This window comes from Lithobates pipiens, unplaced genomic scaffold, assembly GCF_037356315.1.
Source record: "Lithobates pipiens isolate NorthernLeopardFrog02 unplaced genomic scaffold, aLitPip1_a1.2 Scaffold_1, whole genome shotgun sequence".
Classification (NCBI taxonomy): domain Eukaryota; kingdom Metazoa; phylum Chordata; class Amphibia; order Anura; family Ranidae; genus Lithobates; species Lithobates pipiens.
In genome coordinates, this window is record NW_027507685.1 from 201535168 (window position 1) to 201551877 (window position 16710).

The 16710-nt window shown below is 45.6% G+C and overlaps 1 protein-coding gene across 1 annotated transcript in view; it reads right to left on the minus strand.

Moving 5' to 3' along the window:
- Window positions 1–7111, minus strand: part of PAK4 (p21 (RAC1) activated kinase 4) — a 108639-nt gene extending 101528 nt beyond the window's left edge. Inside the window, exon 1 of the mRNA XM_077480083.1 lies at window positions 6996–7111. The gene's annotated coding sequence lies outside the window, so the exon portion shown is untranslated. The remainder of the gene's footprint in view (window positions 1–6995) is intronic.
- Window positions 7112–16710: the final 9599 nt, after the last annotated feature.

A 16710-nucleotide genomic window follows, 5' to 3' on the forward strand; every position in this document is an offset into this window, starting at 1 on the left:
TATATATATATATATATATATATATATATATATATACACACACACACAGACACACACACACATATATATATATATATATACACATATATACATACACAAACACACACACACATCTTTTAATATATAATTATATTTATTTAGTTTTTACAGAAGGTACTATTTGATCATGATATGTTTTGAGTTAGGGGTAAGCTTAGGCATTATTCAGACATGGGCCCAAACCAGTCTGAACAATCCCGCCGAGAAGCTGTCAAAGTGGACAGCCAATCATAGATTAAGGCAGGGCTCGACAAAACCCGGGCGCCCGGTCGCATTTGCGACTAGAATTCCAGACCTGGCGCCTGGGGCAGCACAGCTGGGGGTATGCTGTCTCCGTGGCCCCCCCCGGCGCGATCGCGTCGGGCCGCGCCGCCGCCGGCCGGTAATTTAGCCCCCGGCTTTGAGGCCTTCTACGATCCTATGGTTCCTTCTGTAATCTGGCGCCCTCTTGTGGTGGCCGTTGGAATTACAACCAGCAATGCTAATGGATGTAATGCTAATTTTCCCTGTCTGCCAGCCTATCTTTCTTCCCTTTACTCAGAACCCCTAAAAATTATATATATATTTTATTCTAACACCCTAGAGAATAAAATGGTGGTCGTTGCAATACTGTTTGTCACACCGTATTTGCACAGCGGACTTACAAGCGCACTTTTTTGGGGAAAATGTATTTAATAAAAAAAAAAAAAATAAGACAGTAAAGTTAGCCCAATTTTTTTTAATATTGTGAAAGATAATGTTGCGTCGAGTAAATCGATACCAAACATGTCATGCTTCAAAATTGCGCCCGCTCATCGAATGGCGACAAACTTTTACCCTTTAAAATCTCCATAGGCGACATTTAAAAAATTCTACAGGTTGCACTTTTTAAGTTACAGAGGAGGTCTGGGGCTAGAATTATTGCTCTCACTCTACCGATCGCAGCGATACCTCACATGTGTGGTTTGAACACCGCTTTCATATATGCGTTCGCTTCTGCACGCAAGCTTGGCCGGACAGGGCGCGTTTAAAATATTTTTTTTTTATTTTAACTTTTATTTTTATTTTTTTCACTGTTCTTTAAAAAAAAAAAAAAAAAAATGTGTGTCACTTTTGTTCCTATTACAAGGAATGTAAAAATCCCTTGTAATAGAAAAAAGCATGACAGGTCCTCTTGTATATGAGATCTGGGGTCAGAGAGACCTCACATCTCATATTTACACTAAAATGCAATTTAAAAAAAAAAATTGTCATTTGAAAAAAATAAATAAAATGTCCCTCTAAGAGCTATGGGGGGCAATGACTTGGAGACAGGTGGGGGGCTTGGGGCTATCTTCCCCTCACTTGTCTCCATGTCAGGCCAGGGACAGGTCCGGATCGCCATCACGGACCCGGCTCCTAACTTTTTTAGCTGGCTCCTAGATTCCAAGCAAATTTGTCAACCCCTGGATTAAGGCATGACCCATCCTGCAGCCACATGTATGCAAGGGGTGTGTATACATACAGATGTGGGGTGGGGAATGCTTCTGCCACCTGTGACTGGCTGTTCACTTTGCTTCCTGGCAGGATCAGACTTATCCAAACAAACCCAAGCTCATCCCTGGGCTTGAGCAAAAAGCCTGGGAATTCAGGAGACCTACTCCCGAGGGAAGGTTGGACACACAACTCCTGAAGGGGACAAAGTGAGAATAAACTTTTTTTTCCGATCCCACTGAGAGGGCTGGAGCACAAGTGAGGTGGTGCACGAAGGTGAAATTAGGAGAAGTTGTTTGAGTATATGGAGAGATGGTAATAGAGGAACATAGAAATTAAAATTGATGGACTATATTTGGTTGGGAGAAATATACTGGTAATGATTAGCGTATGTGTTTGTGGAGTGAAGGGTTCACAAATATAAGCACAAGCATTTTTGAGGTAATCATTGATTTATGCAGGTTTCTACTTAATTAAATAAGAGAATTTAGAGCCCTATATTTAAAGCAGTGTTTAACCGGTTCCCGACCGGCGCACGCCGATGTACGTCAGCAGAATGCACGGCTGGGCAAATGAGCGTACCTGTACATTCCTTTAAATTCGCCGAGCCATTGCGTGAGTGCCGGTCGGGACCTCTGCGAGTCAGGTCGCCACGGGGATACTCGCGAACGTCTTACGGGGGAGGAAGAATGGGGGAAGTGCTAATGTACACATTCATCTCCCCGTTCTGCCTAGTGACACTGATCTCTGCTCCCTGTGATCAGGAGCAGAGATCAGTGAGGTGTCACACGTAGCCATGCCCCCCACAGTTAGAAACACTCCCCAGGACTTAACCCTTACACTGCCCCTAGTGGTTAACCCCTTCACTGCCAGTGTCATTTACACAGGAATCAGTGCATTTGTATAGCACTAATTGCTGTGTAAATGACAATGGTCCCAAAAATGTCCGATGTGTCCGCCATAATGTTGCAGTCACGATAAACCAGATCACCATTACTAGTAAAAAATAATAAAAAATAAAAATGCCATAAAACTATTCCCTATTTTGTAAACGCAGGGGTGATCAAATACCACCAAAAGAAAGCTCTATTTTTGGGGAAAAAAAGGACGTCAATTTTGTTTGGGAGCCACGTCACACAATTGTCAGTTAAAGCGACAGCGCCAAATCGCAAAAAGTGCTCTGGTCAGGAAGGGGGTAAAATCTTCCTGGGCTGAAGCAGGTAACTCAAAACCAAAAATGTAATATATGACAGCTTACCAATCAGATGTGGTGGCTGCATCAGTTCTCTTTTCTTTGGCTTTTTTCCTTATGTTTTCACCTGGTGATCTGGCCAGTAACACACCTCCAGTATTAAGAGTACCCCCCCCCCTCTTGATGAAGGAGCACAGGAGGCACAGCAGACAGCAGCATTGTCAGTCAGGGGGAAGGGAGTGTCAATTGTAGTATTAGATTTAAAACAACAACAAATTAAAGTAAACGTGTTTTTAGTGCCCCACTAAGGCAGGCCCATACACTTGAATTTTGAACAAATTTTCTTTTCAAACTCGGAAATTTTGTGCGTTTTGTGATCCGATGATACCACCATTGATTTTCGAAATTCGACCAACCAAGCCTTCAATTTCACCTCATGTTGCTACAGAAAAGAATTTTCATGGCCGGAAATCTTCTTTTCTTTCCGGGAATTTTCTTTTCTTGCACTCGTGCTTTCCATTTTCTATTACATTGCTCGCACAATTACCCATCATTGATTAGAATATTGTTTGTTTTTCAAAAAATTTCCAACATGCTCGATTACTCAAATTTGATTGCTGCACAAAAATCATCTGCAGCCCACTAATTGTGTGAAATTCGAACGAAAATTCCTATTCTGCGTACACATGATCGGAAAAAGCTTTGGTTTTCCTGATGGAATTCCGATGGGATTTTGCTCAAGCTGTCTTGCATACACACGGTCACACCAAATTCCGTCCGTCAAGAACGCGGTGACGTACAACATGTACGACGGGACTAGAAAAAGGAAGTTCAATACCCAGTAGCCAATAGTTTCCATATCGTAGTTGAATCTGAGCATGCGTGAGTTTTTGCGCATCGGAATTGCACACACACACAATCGGAATTTCCCAAAAAGTTTTTTCGTTGGAAAAATTGAGAACATGCTCTCAAATTTTTGCTGGCGGGAATTCGGACAGCTAAATTCTGATGGAGCATACACACGGTCGCAACCCGTTCAAGCATATGGGGAAGCACCGCAAACTAGAGCTGCACAATTAATCGTCAAGAATCGTTATCGCGATCTTGACTAAAGTGTTTCACAATTCTTTCTATGCAAAGAATTTTCTCTGCTCTTCTGAAGCCACAGCCCTTAAAAGAAAGGAAGAGAAAAACTGGGCAGTCTGCCAAGAATCAAAACATTCTTTATCAGTTGAACTTCAGTATAAACATTGTAACGTTTATACTGAATGAATAATGTATTAATTGTCAATGGAATAGACTTTGTAAGTGAAAAAAGTTTAACCACTTAAACACTTCTGACATTTGTTGGTTTCAAGTTAAAATATTTTCTTTTTTTGCTAGAAAAAAAATTACTTAGAACCCCCAAACATTATTTTTATTTTTTTTTTTGTAGACACCCTACAGAATAAAATGGTGGTTGTTGCAATATTTTATACCACACTGTATTTGTGCAGCGCTCTTTTTTTTTTGAAAAATTACTTTAATAAATAAAAAACTAACCAGTAAAGTTAGCCCAATATATATACACATATATATATATATATATATATATATATATATATATATATATATATATATATGTGAAAGATTTTACGTCACGAGAGTCGTGGGAGAATCGCAATCTTTTTATTGTAAGCAAAAAAAATTGTGATTCTCATTTTGGCCAGAATCGTGCAGCCCTACCGCAAACACATGCAATGCACATGGTTGCGATGAATTTGTCTGTAAAAATGGGGTCAAAACAGGCAGTAAGGAGGCATCACATCATCACCTGTCAATCCCCTCTTAAAAGTGATTTCAGTGCAGATTGCGATGCATGTATAAATCCAGCCTAAATGGTCAGATCAGGCAAAACCTCAACTCTCTAGGGACCTTAGAATGCGATCCGATTCATGTCCGAACTGTCAGTTCGCAGTGCGATATGCGATCTGAAATGGGGGTGTCGTAAACATATAATGACACTCCCCAGCAGTTCACATATGGCAGTGTGAACTGCCATGCGTGTCGAGTGCGATGCGGGAACCCGCAGTTGATTCGCAGGGTTCTCGCATCGCGCTAGTGTGAACCGGCACTAAGTAATGGCTGGTGTAGTTGGCAGCTTAGGAAGCTGATGTAGGTGGAACACGTCTATATCCAATGTCTGGTCCTCTACTGCGTGCTGTGGTTGCTTCCACTGGCCCAAAGCCCCTAACCCCTCCTTTCTCCAAGCTAAAAGACTGACTTGAGACTGCACTGTCAACGCTTTCTTGTGACGACCAGAATTTCAGGGAAGCAGCACTGAGAGAGCAGGAGCCAGCTGTAAACTTAAAGTAGAGCTATAGGCAATATTTTTTTTCTTCATTTTGATAGGGTTATAACCTCTGTCAGACAGTGTCCCATTGCGGAGATTTCTCTTCACCTTCTGTCCCATAACCAAACAGGAAGTTAGGGGGAATCCCTGCAAATAAACTGAATAACTTGGGGACCCCCAGGTCACCAGAACTAGTGTCCCCATGGGAACATAAGCCCTCTATTACTTTTCTAGGGACAACCCAAATTTTTATTTTATTTTTTTACTTTCAAAGATAATGGTAAACAGGACAAATAGAGAGGAGGAATCTCCCTAACGGGGGTACAGACAGCACTAAAGAAATGACAGGGGGTCTAATCCATCTTCACTATTCAGAACTAAAGAAAAAAAAAGTTTTGACTTTAATTATACTTTGAAGTTCTGGGAGGTAAGAATGTTGAAAAATCATGCTGTCAAATATAATAGAACAGTGAAGAAAGAAAAACGCCAAGTGCTCTTCATTTAGTACCTCGCTCTGGTTACCGAATGAGTTCACATACCAAATAAATATTTTATCGGACTACCTGGAAATATGGGGAGTATGACACCGTATCTAATACACAATCAAGTTACAGAGATATTAGAAAACTGAACCCAATAAACGATCACACTACTAGGAAAGAAGGCCAATAGGACACCATAGGGTTGATTTACTAAAGGCAAATCCATTTTGCACTTAGAAGTGCAGTCGCTGTAGACACGAGGGGGACATGCAAGGAAAATAAAAAACAGCATTGTTGCTTGTAAATGATTGGATGATGGAAATCAGCAGAGCTTCCCCTCAGAGCTACAGCAACTTCCAAGTGCACTTGTAGTGCAAAGTGGGTTTGCCTTTAGTAAAATCAAACCCCCATCTCTAATCTACAACTACTGCACTGCCTGGAAAAAGACACAATAATGACATAATGTACCATCAGAAAAGCAGAGAGAACAATATCCAATACATGACGGTACAATTTAGAAAACATGTACACCATGACACCTGATCTATGTCTGGCCTTACAAATTACAATCTGATTGTTCAAACTTCTTTAGATCCACCAAAGCTATGTAATATGAGGACAAATCTAAACAGTTCATTCAATAAGTAGCAAGGCTGGCTCTTACACTACATAGGTGATGGCAAAGTCTAAAAATGAGATTGCACAGCTTGCATCATGTATTGGGGGGGGGGGGGGGGGCTCAATGGCACCAGCGCCGGGGGCCGTTTTTGCGCCATCCAATGGCACCAGCGCCGGGGGCCGTTTTTGCTCCATCCAATGGCACCAGCGCCGGGGGCCGTTTTTGCGCCATCCAATGGCACCAGCGCCGGGGGCCGTTTTTGCGCCATTCAATGGCACCAGCGCCGGGGGCCGTTTTTGCGCCATTCAATGGCACCAGCGCCGGGGGCCGTTTTTGCGCCATTCAATGGCACCAGCGCCGGGGGTCGTTGCGGCAATCTCTGGCACAAGCGCCGGGGGTCGTTGCGGCAATCTCTGGCACCAATCATAGGGGTTATTGCACTTTATCTTCTTCAGTGCACATTGCGATACGCTGCAAAAAAAAAAAAAAGAAAAAAAAAAAAAAAGACATTCCTGGAAGTTGCGGTTTGTCAGCGAGTTGCGGTGTGTTCTCGCCATTCGTTTTGTATGGGTTGCCTAACTTGATGCAATAGTAAGTGTCCCTGTGGAAATGTTGGGGTCACATTGGAGGCCCCTCAATAATTCTGCTCCATAGGACAGTCCCCCCCACACTGAGAGCTCTCCATACATCACACTATAGTTCTTGGAAAGAAGGTGCAGTGACAGCAGGAACTCCCCAGCACAGGATGTGTAATGACAGCCATATGAAGTGTGACACACACAGGGGTCTTCCCTCCCTCCCCCCTGAACCCTTCACCTCACAGTCCCACTCAGGACGAAGCCCGGCACCGCGGACCTCTGTCAGTCTCCCTTCCTTTACCTGAACTCCCGCAGTCTCCAGTCTCCTCACCGTCCTCCGGCCCCGGGCGCCATGTTGTCCTGCGAACTACAACATCCGGGGACTCCGAACTCCCAAAGCGCTCGCTGCCCAGCAACGCCGTACGCCTTGAGTGGGGCCGCCCACCGAGCTGGAAGGGTTGCGCCCATTGGCCGGGCCAGCCTCCAGTGCGAGCAGGAAGGCCAACCAGTGGAGGAGAGTCAGTCGAAGGAAAGGCGTCTTCTGATTGGCCGGGAGAGGATTCATAAGCCGCACTATTGTCTTGTGATGGGAAGAAGTTGAGGGCAGTCAGCTGTGTCCGGGAGTCATTGTGGAGGGTCAGGGTGACTCATACACGGGGAGGGGCTAACTGAGACTCCGCTGGTGGGAAATAATGCAGAATCCACTCTTTATGGGCTGACATTATAAGATATCAAAAAGTAGGAGCCAGTCAGTGATCAATAAGTCATATGTCTGCCAGCACGTGATACAGTCCCCAGATGACCACATGACAGCCCACAGACATATAGAGTATGCGTGGTCACCTGTCAGTGGGCCCCTAACACCCTAGAGCAGTGACAGCGAACCTTGGCACCCCAGATGTTTTGAAACTACATTTCCGATGATCCTCGTGCACTCTGCAGTGTAGTTGAGCATCATGGGAAATGTAGTTACAAAACATCTGGGGTGCCAATGTTCGCCATCACTGCCCTAGAGAATAAAATGGCAATTGTAGCGTCGGCTCCTGAAGAGCACACGCTATGCATTTTTCCAAAGTTAAAGCTTTGCCTAAACTGCAGTTTGGTTGGGTACAATTGTCTAAATTAGACTTCAGCATCAATCTAACTGGACTGGAGATGTTCAGCCTGGCCACAGGGGGCGCTGTCTATTCTGGCAGGCATGGAACTATGGTCTGGTTGGGTGCTTAAGTTACTCTCTCTCGGAGCCCGCCCAGTGGGAGTGGTGCTCTTGCTGTGCTTTCGGGGAGAGGGTATTTAAGATGCAGACGTCACGTGGTTAGGGGTTCTGGTCCAGAATGATGTACTGACTTCATGGTCCTGGTCCTCTTGACCAGCCCCCAGGAAGGCTATGGCCTAGGGTGCAGATCCACCCGACTTTAATGTCTCGGGGCAGGCTAGCCCGAGGCAAGGAAACTAAATGAAGGATTCTGAGGTGGTTGAGTGTCATCTCCGGTTCGGGAGAGACCCAGTAACTTCAAGCATTCCAGAGGAGGACTCTTCAGAGGAAGACCACGTACGGGTTGGCTTTTAAGTAAGAGCCTGGAATGGCTGAAGTAACTGAGAGAATCTGGTCTTGTGGATATCGCCAAGCTGGCTGAAAGATCCAGGTATCCTACAAGTGTTTCAAGCTTAGATTTCCTACGTGTTCTACAACAACATCTGTGGCAGAGACATTATCTTGTATAGCCTACAACAATGTCTGTGTCAGAGATTTGTTCCTGAGTAAGCACCTTGTTGGCTGCTAGGCCTTGTGAGAGAGGGACTGTCCAACCTGAGTGATCATCCAGTTGTGAATGGCTATTCTCTGGATGCAGTCAAAGTAAGCAAGTTCTTCAACAAATTTGACTTTGACACTAAGCCCATGTACACATGGTCGGAGATTTCGACAACCAAATCCGTCGGATTTTGTCCGTCGGATTTTGTCCGTCGGATCTTGTCCGAAACTGTTGCATACACACGGTCGGACTAAGTTGTTGAAAAATCTGATCATTCAGAACGTGATGACGTAATTTCGTTAGGACGGGACTACGTTCAGGCTAGTAGCCAATAGCTTTGATGTAGGAATTTGATCTGAGCATGCGTGACACTTGGTCCGATCAAAATTCTCTACACATGATGGGAGTATGTCCGATCGAACCAGTTGGCCGGGAAATATTTCCAACATTTTGTAAAATTGGATCCGACGGATATTCCAATGGAATCAGTCTGATGCATACCACACACAGTCGGATTATCCAACAACACGGTCCGATAGGACACATTCCGACGGATTCTCCGACCGTGTGTACAAGGGCTTAGAGTGCCTGAACTTTCCTTTCCAACCCTCTGATCCCAATTCAAAAGACTGTTTTATTGTCTACGTTTATTGCAAATAAAATCCATTCAAGTGGATTGTTTGTCAGTCACTAAGTTACTGGGCCATCTACCACGGGAACCCCTAGACTTACAACGAGGAAAACAGGAGGTAAGCCCAAAACTAACCAGCAGCTCCTTCGGGGGCTAGTGCTACATGTGGGGGCTCGCAGTCGGGGATTTACTTTTACCCTGCAAAGAACTGTACAGGTGGTAAAGCATAGGACAGAGGGTTGTGTTTTTGAACTGCGCCATCAGTGCCATCTTTACTCGGACTTTCACTAAGGTGCATAAGTGTGGGAGGAGCCCTTGCCGAAAAGCCAGCGAAGTTATGCAGCCCAAGCATTACAGTGGGAGGAGTCTGAGTTATTTTCCTGCACAAGGCACCGCGTGAGAGTGTGTTGCGGAAGGAGAAGAGACCAGTTGATTTTTCTCTCAAAGTGTTGGAGAGAAGATTTTTCTTTGAGAATGTACCGTGCTCCGGGTATGCAGTCTGTGTTAGGACCCAGGATGCCTACTGGAAGGGGTTCCGCAGGTATGCAGATGCCCGGTACCATGCTCACAGACACGGGCATTCACCTGCTGCCGCAGGGGCGGTTCGTCCTATATACCGCTGGAGATATCGAGGGCCTTGGCATGTTTAATGCGGGAAGTGTGACGGCCTGATCGCCAACCCTCGACCATTTGCAAGGTGTGGAGAGTACACCTTTAAAGTGGAGCAGCCCACTGATTTGCCTCGGGCCTACCGCGTGGACTGGACCACGGGCGTGACAACCGAGGAGTCTGCCATCTTTGCCCCTTTGGTGAGGCCTTCCACTGCGGTGACACCTGTCGTTGCTGATATCCCTGAGAGAGCCGCCACTGCTTCTACCACTGCGACTGCCAAAGAAACCACTTTGGAGCAGATGGACACTGCTTCTACTACCATTACTGAAATTATCATGCCTCCTTTGGAGAAAGTGGGGGTGTACAAAGTCTTCCCGGAACGAACATGGAGGACCGACACAGAGTCTGGCTGGATCCAATCGGCAGAAGAAGGTTGCTGCGGGAAAAAGTCTGACTGTGAGTAAACCTTTAATGAATTATTTACTGGCAGAGGAATATCGAGATTCGGAGTTAGAATCTTTGTCAGATACTGGAGATGATGATATTTTGGGGACATTGTCTCAGGAGTTGTTGTGGGCTGGAGGGGACGATGTAGCCGCCACTTGTAAAGATGTTTTGGACTGGCTACCTCTAACCTCAGGGGGTGGAACGCAGAGTGCGGAAGACCCCAATCACGGTAAATGTGACTCTCCCTAAACCTGTGAATTTGCCTACACTTAAAAGGCACTCTGCCATGTTGGTACAACGGTCCCCAAACTCCTGCATACCACCTGGGGAAGGAAGTGCCCGTGCACTGCCGAGACTTGCAAGGTCACAGTGCCTCCTTAATGATGTCACGCCTATTATGATGTCACAGTCCCAGCATCCTCTGGGACTGTGACACCACAATGGGCGGGGACATCATCCGGTGATGTCCCTATATAAGTCGCCGCGCGTCGCGTCGGAGCCATTGTGAGCGGAGGATGCGACGTGTCGGAGCCATTGTGAGCGGAGGATGCGACGAGGCAACATCTGAAGAGAAGAACAGAAGGCGGTGACGACAGCGGCGACAGAAGACCGGGCCACCGCCTGTAAAAGAGCTATAAGAAGGCGCGGTGGCCCCGCAGAAGAACTGAAGAGGGGGACAAGACCCCCGAAGTCGGAAGAAGAGGCTGGCGGCGAGGAAGAAAGCCGGCTCCTCTGCTAGTAAAAGAGCTAGCAGAAGATAGCGGAGGAGTCCGGCGAGAAGACCCCCGAAGACAGAAGACCCCCGGAGCTGTGCAATAAACTATTTTTACCCTGTGTTGTGTTTTTTTTTTGTACTTTTTTTCACAGGTGAATGGGTAGGGGTACATTGTACCCCATACTCATTCACATAGGGTGGGGGTCCGGTATCCGGGGGCCCCTTATTAAAGGGGGCTCTCGGATTCCGATAAGCCCCCCGCCCGCAGACCCCGACAACCAACGGCCAGGGTTGTCGGGAAGAGGCCCTTGTCCTCATCAACATGGGCACAAGGTGCTTTGGGGTGGGGGGGTCGCGCGGCCCCCCTTCCCCAAGGCACCCCCCATGTTGAGGGCACGCGGCCTGGTATGACTCAGGAGGGGGGCGCTCGCTCGCTCGTTCCCCCCTTTCCTGGCCGGCCGGGTAGCATGCTCAGACAAGGGTCTGATGTGGACCTGGGGGGAACCCCACGCTGATTTTTTTCGGCGTTGGGGTTCCCCTTTAAGTCCATACCAGGTGGCGAGGCCAGCGACGTCTCCTTTGCGGGCCCCGCCTACCTGGAGACACGCTCGAAATGAGCGGACTTTCCTCCGCGTGTGTGGGCGAGTCCGTTCATTTCAAAAGTACGGTGGATAGTACGGCAGACTTAGTATGCCGTATTAGTCTGCTGAAAAAGTGCCGTGTGTGGGCAAGTAGCCCCGTTTGGAAAGTCGGACGGACAGTCCGGCGGGAAGTCCGCCAGACTAAGTCCGCTGGATAGTCGGCTACGTGTGTACGCGGCATTAGAGTGCCTGAACTTTCCTTTCCAGCCCTCTGATCCCAATTCAAGAGACTGTTTTATTGTCTACGTTTATTGCAAATAAAATCCATTCAAGTGGATCGTTTATCAGTCTCTAAGTTACTGGGCCATCTACCACGGGAACCCCTAGACGTACAACGAGAAAAACAGGAGGTAACAGTAGGCCCAAAACTAACCAGCAGCTCCTTCGGGGGCTAGTGCTACACAATACTTTGCGCAGCGGTCTTACAAGCGCACTTTTTTGGGAAAAAATACAGTTTTTTTAATTAAAAAATAAGACAAGAGTAAAGTTAGTCCAATATATATATATATATATATATATATATATATATATATATATATATATATATATATATATTGTGAAAGATAATGTTACACTAAATTGATACCCGACATGTCACACGTCAAAATTGCGCCCGTTCATGAGATAGCGACAAACTTTTACCCTTTAAAATCTCCATAGGCGACGTTTACAAAATTCTATAGGTTGCATGTTTTGCGTTACAGAGGAGGTCTAGGGCTAGAATTATTGCTCTCGCTCTTCCAATTTCAGCGATACCTCACGTCTGTGGTTTTAACACCGTTTTCATATGCGGGCGCTACTCACGAATGCGTTCGCTTCAGCGCGCAAGTTTGTCGGGACAGGGCGTGTTTAAAAAAGTTTTTTTTTTTGTAAATTTATTTTACCTTTTATTTTTTATTTTTACACTGTTCTTTGAAAAAAAAAAAAGAACCAATAGAAAAGGAGAAAAATGCCTCAAGGGATTGTATTGGTGGGGTTTATAAGTTAATTATTAGAAAAATTGTATTCAGTATTGTATTGTATCAGGTATCTTCACAAAATATAACAAATTTTATTTGTACATCAAAATAGATAATGATCACAACAAAAAAAAAAAGAGATATATACGCAGTAACTTTCCTACAAATTAACTTATAAACCCCACCCATTCAATCCCTTGGGGCATTTTTCTCCTTTTCTATTGGTTCTATTATATTGGGATGTGGTGGTGGTTTTTTGAATTGCTGGTAAATTTCTCTGTTTTTCTATATTAAAAAAAAGTGTCACTTTTATTCCTATTAGAAGGAATGTAAACATCCCTTGTAATAAAAAAAAGCATGACAGGACCTCTTAAATATGAGGTCAGGGGGGCAAAAAGACCTCAGATCTCATATTTACACTAAAATGCATTTAAAAAAAGACAAAAAAAAATGGTCCTTTAACCACTTAAGCCCTGGACCATTTTGCTGGCCAAAGACCAGAGCACTTTTTGCGATTCGGCACTGTGTCGCGACGTGCCTCCCAAACAGAATTGACGTCCTTTTTTTCACACAAATAGAGCTTTCTTTTGGTGGTATTTGATCACCCCTACAGGTTTTTATTTTTTTTGCGCTATAAACAAAAAAAAGCGACAAAAAATGGCAATAAATATCCCCCAAAAATATATAAAAAAAATTTTTTTCCTCAGTTTAGGCCAACACATTTTTCTACATATTTTTGGTAAAAAAGTTATAGCGTTTACAAAATAGGGGATAGATTTATGGCATTTTTTATGAATATTTTTTTTACTAGTAATGGCAGCGATCAGAGATTTTTATCGTAACTGCAACATTATGGTGGACACATCTGACATTTTTAACACATTTTTGGCACCATTGTCATTTATGCAGCAATCAGTGCTATACAAATGCACTGATTCCTGTGTAAATGACACTGACAGTGAAGGGGTTAACCACTAGGGGGCAGTGTAAGGGTTAAGTGTGTCCTGGGGAGTGATTCTAATTGTGGGGGGTGAGGCTACGTGTGACACGCCACTGATCACCTCTCCCGCACCACACCGCTCCAGGGAGAAGAGATCAGTGACACTGTCACTAGGCAGAACGGTGACATGCTTGCTTACATTAGCATTTCCCCGGTCTTCTTCTCCGTGAGGCAATCACGGGTATCCCCTTTGGTGATCGAGTCCACGGACCCGCGACCCGCTCCCGGAGGTCCTGGTCGGGGCGTGCACGTGATGGCACGGCAGCAAATTTAAAGAGACGTACAGGTACGCCCATTTGCCCAGCCATGCTATTCTGCCAACGTACATCGGCGTGCGCCGGTCGGGAACCGGTTAAGAGCTATGGGCGGAAGTGACGTTTTGATGTTGCTTCCGCCCTGCAATGATATGGGGGTGGGAGGGGGCCACCTCACTCGTCTCCATGTCACACAAGAGAGAAGATCCAATCTCCACCAATGCCGACGGCTGCGGTAAGCGACGGAGGGCACCGGAGCGCGGAGACCACTTTTATCTTGAAGCGGACCACCCGCTGAAGAAGAGGATACCGGGGTTATGGCAGCCCGCTGCCATCCTCTTCAAAGTACTAAAGTATAATGACGGTTGGTGGTCCGGAAGTGGTTAATTCCTCACTTGTATGAAGAATTTTATGCAGCTTCTTTATTAGCCTTTTCACGCCCGCGCTATGCCCGAAAGACGGTTCAGTGCAGCCTCATCAGAACACATCAATGAAGGATAAAAATTACCTGTTTGAAAAATTTTATAACAAACTTTAAAAATAGTTTTTCTTTTTCCAAAACTTTCGGTCTTTTTTTGTTTGTTTAGCAAAAAATAAAAACCCCAGTAGTGAATAAATACCACCAAAAAAAAGCTCTATTTGTGTGAAAGAAATTATAAAAATTTCATATGGGCACAGTGTTGCATGACCGCACAATTGTCATTTTAAGAGTGACAGCGCTGAAAGCTGAAAGTTTCCCTTGGCAGGAAGGGGTGTTTAACTACCCAGTACACAAGTGGTTAATCCTTTTCTATGTTCCCGTTTAGGCTGGTGACATGACTGAGTTCCACATTGATGCAGTTACATAGTTGGTGAGGTTGAAAAAAGACACAAGTCCATCCAGTCCAACCTGTGTGTGTGATTATATGTTAATAGTACATTGTATATCCCTGTATGTTGTGGTCGTTAAGTTATCCATCTATTCATTTTTTTAAATTATTGACGCTCCCCACTGAGACCACATCCTTACCGCTCTGACAGTAAAGAACCCTCTATGCAGTTTAAGGTTAAACTGCTTCTCTTCTAATTTTAGTGAATGGGTGCTTGTCTTTGAATTCCCTTTCACTGAGGCCGCGTACACACGCGCGGACTGTTGGCCCAACTTTGTCCGTCCAACAGTTTGAGCGAACAGTCCGCTCAAACTTAGCATGGACGGACATGGCCACACACGACGAACGAACAGTTTGCTGAAACCGTGCGCGATGACGTGAACGGCACGTACGACGGGACGCAAAATACGACGTCCTATACACTGCATTGTAACTTTCGGCTTGAAAATCCTGAGCATGCGCGGAACTTAGTTTGACGAACAAGCCTACACACGGGCGGACTGTTCGTTGAAACAAGGTTTCAGCGGACAGTTTTTCGGAATTTCCGTAAAACCTTGTCCGTCCAACTGTCCGCTGAAACTGTCCGCTGAAAGCCCACACACGAGCGGACTGTCCGCCCAAACACTGTTCAGCGGACAAGGTTGGGCCAACAGTCCGCGCGTGTGTACGCGGCCTAAAAAGTTTTATCCCTATTGTGGGGTCACCGGTATGGTATTTGTACATCGATATTATATCCCCTATCAAGTGTCTCTTCTCTAGACAGAACGAGTTCAGTACTTTCAGTCTTTCCCCATAGCTGAGATCCTCCAGTCCCTTTATTAGTTTTGTTGTCCTTCTCTGGACCCTCTCCAGTTTCAGCACATCCTTCCTAAGGAATGGTGCTCAGAACTGGATGGCATACTGTAGGTACGGCCGGACCATAGGGTTGCCACCTTTTCTTCAAGTCAAACCCGAACAGTTTTGCGGCGCACAGCAATTTCTTTTTTATAGTATAAGCTATACATATATTTTGCTACTAAATAACATTTCTAATCATATGAAGTTAATAACAAGAGCCCCCCTTTACATCAGAGTCCCCCCTTTACCTCTGAACTCGGGGGTCCCCCTTTTGCTTACAGTCCCTGCTTACAGTGAAAGAGTTCTCTTTCACTGTAAGCAGGGACTCTGCATACTCTGATGTAAGGGAGAACTCTGGGGACTCTGACATAAGGGATGCACTGTGAACCCTGATTTATGGGGAACACTGAGTACTCTGATGTACGGAGAGGACTCTGCTGTAAGGGGAAACACTGGTGTAAAGGGTAAGTCTGATGTAAGGTGTGCTCTGAGAACCCTGATTTGACTTAGTGTACTCACTCAGAGGCAGGAGAGGGAAGGGGGGAGACTTCATTCAGAGACAGGGATGGATGATGAGCTCACTCACCCCTTGGCAGTCAGCACCTCTCATTCAGATGGATCTGAGGCTGCTGGACTTCTAATTTCCGGCCCCAATTTCCTTTTCTGAGGCATAGCGCCGGGGATTGGAGTGTGGGCAGACACAGAGGGGTAGGGATGGGGAGGAAGAGGTGCAGATCAAGCCCTCTCTCCTCTCCCGTCTGTATGTGTTGGTGGGGGTGTGGAGGGTATGGTTTGTTAGTGTTGGCTTTGGGCAGTGTGAAAGAGAGTGTAACAGACACTCTCAGCAGTGAAAACTGCAGCCAACAACCCTGCTGGGAAGCCATAGTCCAGTCTAAATAATGTGTCCGGGTTTCAGACAGTCTGAAACCTGGACTCATGATTCCAAACCCGAACTGTCCGGGTGAATCCTGGACAGGTGGCAACCCTACCGGACCAGAGTCTTGTAGACTGGGAGAATTACCATTTTTTTCTCTGGAGTGCATGCCAATATTCTGTTGGCTTTGCTTGCAGCAGCTTGAAATTGCATGCCATTGCTGAGTGTGTCATCTATTAGGACCCCCAGGTGGTCTTCCATCCTATATTTCCCCTCAGAGGTTCTCCCCCTAGTGAGTAAATTGCATTCAGAATTTTAGCACCCCAATGCATTACTTTACATTTTTCAATATTAAACCTTATTTGCCATGTAGTTGCCCACCCCCCATAATTTGTTTAGATCCTCTTGCAAGGTATCCACACC